Below are 7,552 nucleotides of genomic sequence, written 5' to 3' on the forward strand. Positions count from 1 at the left end.
CTTATCTAAAATTACAGTAAAGAAGTTCTATTTTACTGAAAATCTCACAGAGCTTTATTCTTGTCAAAATTACATAAAATTTAATACTTTTTGTATACTTTGATATATTTAGAGATTGTTGGTGCACGCCTAAACTAGAATAAAGACACAAAAACCTTAAATTGTTTATTTTTATAGGAAATATTATTGAGAATTACTAGTGAAAAAATATTTTAATTAATCTTAATATTTCTCTATGTTTAGGCAAATGGCAAACAGAATAGTTATGGTTTTAGTAAGATAATCAATATCAAACTAGGATATAATTGGTTATGGGTATGGATCTGGTTAGATTTGGGTTCATATATGTGATTAAACATACCTAAAATAATAATCAAATCCATATTTTGTTTTATATCATCCAACATGGATCAGTTTGATATTTTTTAATAGGCGCTTATACAAGATTACATGGTGAATTTTTTTTCTTGTATATCATAATATGATAATGGGATTGGTCTTGACATGATTTATATCATGTTATTTTGGAAAAATTGATTAATGAGATGTATTGTGGATATAATATATGTGAAATTAAGTTGGTCCTAATGAACAACTTGGGTAATCATCCATTAAAATTGAATCACCTTATTGGGATTGCATTGATTTAGTCATTTTAGATCAAATCATGCATTTTGAATTGTATTATATATATTGATCCAAAATTACACATAATCAGATCCATTAGATTGTATTAGTGACTTAATTGAACTAATCATGATGATTTGTATTAGATCCATTTAGATCAGGTCATGTGAAACTAAAAGAATTGATAACTCAGTTTTGAACATGACATATTTAATTTTGGTTGAGTTAGTCCAATGTTAGATCATATCAGATCTAGTTAACCTTGTTTTGATCTATTTACACCAAATTGGATCTATAAGGATGTGATTGAACTTAGAAGGTATGATCAAACTTATTTGATTCATGCAACTCATACTAAATCAGTTTGGATTCAGCATATTGGTTAAAACCTGATGGATTGGATATAAAATCAGTTTGAATGAGGCCCAATCATGCTTATTGTGATTGAATCATAATAATAGCAATTTTACTTAGACCTATTCTGATGATTCAATCTGGATGTGCTTTAATGGATTGCTCAAGGTTGTATAAACTGGATTAGATGCATCAAATCAGATTGGATTTGAACAAACCTAGTTGAGGCAGTTTGATCTAGTTGAACCAGTTTGGTCAAGTTGGACCAGATTGAATCCAATTTTTTTTTAAGATTAAATCTTTTTGGCTTGAATTAGATGGATCAAAGTACAAGTCAATTCCTCTTAACCATACATTTTGTTTGATTCAAAACAATGATAATTAATCTTGATTATGTTGGTTGGCTCAAGTCAATGATAATTAATCTTAATTGAATGAGTTAAATCTTATGTGTTTGTCCATGTGTTTTAGAAACTGGAGTTTTTGCTCAAACTCATGTAATATATCAGGATCCAGTCAAGATACTTACCCATACAAGTAAGTTTGAAGATGGATCCGAATAAGCATAATGGAAGTAATGAATGTTTTTACTTATCTATGTGCTTTGGAAAGCATATGAATGAACTTAATATATAATTAGTTCGAATCCATATAATTGCTTAACTATGCGCTTGTATCAAACCTATTTTGAATGACTTGATAATAATATCTCTAGTTGATGTGGATATGTAAAATCCAGAATAGCTGAATAAGATTCACAAATATCTTGAAGGTTATTCTTTATGAATTGTCCATGATTTGGTACAAAATTATGTGATATGTTTGAATAGTTGATTGTTGGATATTTTTGAATTCACATATGTAATGGATTTGAACTATAGTCAAATCTTATATAGCTCATGGTTTTGCTTGAGCTATTCAGCCTTTGCATGAAGATCAAATTTTAACTTGATGATAACGTCTCAAGTAAATTTTATATATGACCCATATGAATTCATTGGAATGAATATGCCAATGACATGAATTTGGACTATATTCAAATTCTACATGACCCATAATCAAATGCATAACCAAGTGGATATATTCTATGTTTGGATATGATATTATATTCATTTGACTTAGATGAAATCATATGAATTTAGATGGTAGTCAATTTTTTTATAATGTATGATTGTTTTTAAATAAATTTGATGTATATCCAGTTTGACTTGATGGGAATATCTCAAGTCAAATTTAGATATGAATTGGATCCAATAAACTTGCTCATAGATCTATATATGAGTCTAAAATAATATTTTAAAGGTTCATGTGATTTTTTATATGTTAAGAGGCATAAAATGAATTTCTATCAGATTTAGATCTCGTTCATATCAAACTAGTATTGATTAGAGTACTTGTATTTTGTCCTAATAAATCATACATGTTTTTGACATGGGATGTTTTGCATTGATAAATTGGTATGCATGAAAAATGTGAGAGATAAATTTTAATTTTGTTTTTTCATGTGAATATTTGTTTGAAAATGATGATAAATAATCATCATGTATTAAGCTTTTTAAATGGTTTGTTGTATAAAAAGCTAACTGAATATCATAAGGTTAATTCATAGTGTGCAATATGAATCTGATATTTTATTTCATGATGATTTGGATCTGGATAGATATCGATCCAAAGTGATCAGGAAGTGATAGGTCTAATTAGAACATATTTTGTAAATATATGATAAATAAAATATACATGCTTGAAAATGCACACAATATTAATTTTCTTTTATATTTGAATGGTGCACATAAATAGTGAGAGTTTGGTTTACTAGTAAAAATGGTACGTGTATTTGTCATGAATCCATGCAATGTTTCTCACTAAAGTGTGTAACTACTATCCGAATATGACTTATTATAGGCTATGTACATTGTTGACATAAGATGTCTTAAGGTCATTGGAGAATCATAAGCGACCTCAGTTGACCAATTTATATATGATTTGCATGAAGAATTGATTATATGAGATAAGACAACATCATTGATATGTGATTTATGAGCAAAAACATGTTGAAATTTCACTATGATGGTAATCTAAATAAGAGTGTGTTTGCATTGTTAAGATTTTTGATGCATTATTTACACTAAGAGCTATGATAAAATGATGATTGAAAGTTCCGTATATTTATGTGAAATAGGCATGACTTAGATCATGACGGTGAAATGTTAGCAAAAAGACCTCATGATGTCATAAAAAATCTATAGTGTATGTAAATAAGTCTCAATCATTAACATGCATGTTAACATGAAAACTCAGGTATCTTGAAGATAATTATTCTCAAGATAGTATAAAAAAATATTTTATGCATAGAATGACAAGTTTGAGATGATTATAAAATTTCACATGTTCATGAGATGTACATTGATGATGATTAGTGTAATAACTAATATTATAAATAATTTTATGGCATGTGAATTATGTTTCATAAATAGATAATTAACCCTCTATTTGCATGATATAAAAATAGAAAATTAATAGCAGTGGATTATTTACTGTAATATGAAAGTTGATTAAGAAAGGTTGAAAACAAATGCTCTTTAAAGCATATGAGTCATAGAAGACTCCAATGAAGTCTTATGAAGAACATAGGAAAAATTGACAGAATGCGTAACTAGCATACGAGTAATACTAGTCTTATGAGATATGTATAAAAAATCCTCAGAATGAGTAACTAGCATACAAGTACCATAAGTGTACCAATGCAAAACCCAAAGTGAGAGCAGTTTGGTAGTACAAATTGCTCTTGGGAGATGTTAGGATACATGGCAATACTGATAAACTCAGCCTTAGCAGCCCTGGTGAAACAACATCTACAATGCTAACAGGATGCTTCATGGCTCGGTCTTCGGCTCACAAGCCGAGTCTATCGTTGTGCTTAAATACTCACTAGCATCGCTTTTCCTATTGGTGAGCTTCTTTTGCGGCTCATTAGACATCGGCTGCTTGACACAAGCAAACTTTCTGATCAACATGACCGATGGGGCGCCGTCGAGAAATGCACATAGAATGCTTGAGCTGGGAATTGAGCTGGGACACAGAGCGCTCTGTGTTGCTTTGCCAATGTTGCTGTGGGTGTTTGGCCCGGTGCCAATGACACTATCATCAGTGCTGCTTGTTTGGTTTCTTTATGGACGTGATTTCAACCTTAACAGTAACAATCACAGTGAGGGTGTCTCTGATTGTAGCTATCAGAGTCCATAAATGTGATTATTCATGTTTATATTGGGGGAGAGTTTATTATAGTTGTTGTTGAGTGATCAGATTTGTGGGGATATAAAAAAAGAGCAATATATAAGGTAGGGCTGTGTCAACGGGGTCAGGTTTGTGTTGGATACTCGACGCAGCCCAAACCCTAATACCTGGGTATGGGGATGTAAAATTCTGATCTAAATAATATTTGGATCAACCCGAACCCGCCCCACCTAACATGTGGGTGGGGTTTGGGATATAATTCTGCCTGGATATCCGGCCTGACCTGGCTGACCTAAGTGTGTGTGTGTGTGTGTGTGTGTGTAAATTTTACATTTTAGATATTTTAAGTTATATGGGTTAGGTTTGGGATTCATTTTCATGATCGGGCATAATTTGCATTAGGTACCTCAACCCTTGGTCAAGTTGGGATAAGCATGTAGAGAGAGAGAGAGAGAGAGAGAGAGAGAGAGAGAGAGAGAGAGAGATTTGGTCCGTGGGTCCCAAGAGAAGGCCATGAACTGGTCAAAAAATGTGGAGCCCGCAGAGTGAATTGAACAAACGTCACCTGGTCAGGTGGACTAGCACATTTTTTTTTTGTTATTGTGATTGACAGGTGGCCTTTAGGGGTAAGGGAAAAGGTCAGATTAGGGCTGGGTTGGGTTCATATCGGATATTTGGAGAAGCTGCCATTGGGTATTAGATCTGGGATGGATCTTATCAGAGAGTACCAAACCTGGCCAAGTGGGTCAGTTGTATATAATATTTTTTATTATCTTTACTCGAAGAAACTACCCAGGATCATATGGACTTAGTCGTGCTGGCTAAAAACTTGGAAAATTCTTGAAAAATATCTGTGCCTTCAATTTTAAAATATGCATAAGAATATATATAGAAATAAAATAAAAACATTAAAAAATGTAAAAATATATAAAAATGTTAATATCATGTTATTTTTAGTGACACAATAACATCACAATCTAATCGTGATATTTTCAAAAGGGGTGATGTCTTAAAAATATCATCCTTTTTTCCAGAATATATCGAGTTTTGAAGATATCACAATAAAATCATGATGTTTTATACCACTGACATTTGTCACTATGGTTCTTGGCCGTGTATTTCTCACCGAATCAGATCTGGTAGGGTCCATCTTTGGGCATAACGAAAGAGGTGTAACTAGCTATCCGGGCCGGACTAGTGTATGGGCCCTGAAATGGTTTACGAAATTTCAGGTCAGACCAGGTCCATACCAGGTTCTCGTTCTACCTATGTTAGGTTGGATCTGACAAGGATCCATATCCTGGACTGGCACCTCTGAGTCAGGTTCATGTCCTGACACATCCAGGTCGGGTGCAGATCCGACCCTTGGACAGCCCTTCTCAGGTTCGGGTTTGGCTGCAGCAGGATTCAATAACTCCTTCCTTCTAGGGGATCAATGGATAAGGTTTGATTTGGATATCTGACCAACTGATTTACCATTTGGTTGGGTCTGAATGGTATTTTGAAGTTTTCTTGTTCTCGGAATTTCTTCACAAAAGAAATCCCCAATATATACATAAAAAAACAAAATATCCAAAGATCAGGAGGGAATTAAAATGATAAAAACCAAAACACCACATAAAAAGCCAGAAATTTGTTAAATTGCGTTAAAATCTCGAGTTTTTTTATTGAGAATTTCACAACCAGTGAATTTCTCATGATAAAAAATCAATTTATCTTGCGTCATCTAATGAAACTTAATTTCTCGCCCATATTCATGCTTTTTTTTTTATGAAGAGGAACCCTTGCAAAGAATTGAGTCACGTAATGGGCTCACCCCATGTGAGGTGAACCCTGAGTGAGATCATAGACACCTAAGCGCTTATGGATAGGGATGGCAGTGGACCGGGGGAAAGCGGGGCCCCGCCTCGCCCCGTTTGGACCGGGGATGAAGGGTATGAAACGGGGATGGAGGCGGGGACGAAGGTTAAAATTCATCCCTGTCCGGGGGTGGAGGCGGGGATGGACGTGCACTTTTCCCCGACCCGCCTCATCCCCGCCCCGACCACTTTTCCCCGCAATATCCCCGCCCTGCCTCATCCCCGTTTGATCCGGGGATGGAGGACATGAAACGGGGATGAAGGCGGGGATGGAGGCTAAAATCCATTCACCGCTGGGGATGGAGGATAAAATCTTGAGGCGGTGGAGACCTTGTCCCCCGCCCGCCCCGCCCCACTGCCATCCCTACTTACGGAGCTCACTAAGAAAGGCGCCCACACACTCAGTGGGAGTCTAACTAGAGACAAGGGGTCCGCACCTTCACCAATCACCTCAGGCCTGTTAAATCAACTTGAAGAACCGCCCGAAAGGGGTTTGGCGTAGTGGGATGGAACCTAGGCCGCTAGGCCGCTAGGCAGCTGGTCTAGGTTCAAATCCCATGGGTGTCATTCCTTGCGCAAGCCGAAGCGTGGCGACTCTCTGGGGTTTAGGGGCAACTGCCATGACAGCGACTGCAGCAGCGAAAGCCAGCGCTGGTAGGTCTTTGATCATGAGGGTGGCTTTTCCGTATAAAAAAAAAACAGGAAACTTGAATAACCAAATGGGCATGTTAGTCATTAAACTTAAACACGAGCCCCTTATTGTAATCTCGTGCTCGCCCTGCACGCTCTTTTTAAGGCCCTCCCCATGTGCTCTAAAACCCTAGAATCGTTGCTTCTTCCCCTGGCTGCCCTGAACTTTGTTCCTTTTAGGGTTTTATTGCATGTGGTGTGGGTTTTTGTTACGTTCCTTTGATAGGGTTTGTTTGTTTTTGGGATTCAAGATAGGTCTCTGAATGTTGGGTGCATCAAAATCAAGGTTTAGTTAGGGTCTCTCTCTCTCTCTCTCTCTAATAGGGTTTGATTGTCTCTTTCTTTCTTTCTTCCTTCATTGTGGTGTTTTCAACAAAAACAAAACAATGGGTATTTTGTTTTTTTTTTTAAATTAATGTTAGGGTTTGTTGGTACTGTGCACAATAAGCCGATGCTGTGGATGATACATGAAATGAGCATGGTAAGGTGCACAGAAAATGACCTCAGAAGGAGTCATCATGTCTGCTCACTTTGATGCCTTTTGGGCTTTTGATAAGTGGGCCTGGATTAGACTCACATCCCTTTCAACTGTTTCTTATTGTTCATGTGCAGATGTTATGCGTGTACATATGTGTGTTCATGGAAGGCAATATCTGGCATTTTTGGACATGCACTCTATGATATACATGACATGAGTTTGGACGGGCATGCCATGGTTGGCATGCATATGCATGTCATACTTGTTGCGTATGGCATAGGTGGTGTAGAAACAAATAGGGGTCAAAATG

General features: G+C 36.0%; 1 non-coding gene across 1 annotated transcript; it reads left to right on the top strand.

Moving 5' to 3' along the window:
• The first annotated feature begins 7,229 nt into the window (after positions 1 to 7,229).
• LOC149846345 (small nucleolar RNA snoR100) lies at positions 7,230 to 7,345 on the top strand. Its single transcript, XR_016430672.1, has one exon. It is a non-coding gene; the product is annotated as a small nucleolar RNA snoR100 (small nucleolar RNA).
• The last annotated feature ends 207 nt before the right edge of the window (positions 7,346 to 7,552 follow it).

The sequence above is a fragment of the Nuphar pumila genome, chromosome 2 (assembly GCF_984573655.1).
Source record: "Nuphar pumila chromosome 2, dmNupPumi1.hap1.1, whole genome shotgun sequence".
Taxonomy (NCBI): domain Eukaryota; kingdom Viridiplantae; phylum Streptophyta; class Magnoliopsida; order Nymphaeales; family Nymphaeaceae; genus Nuphar; species Nuphar pumila.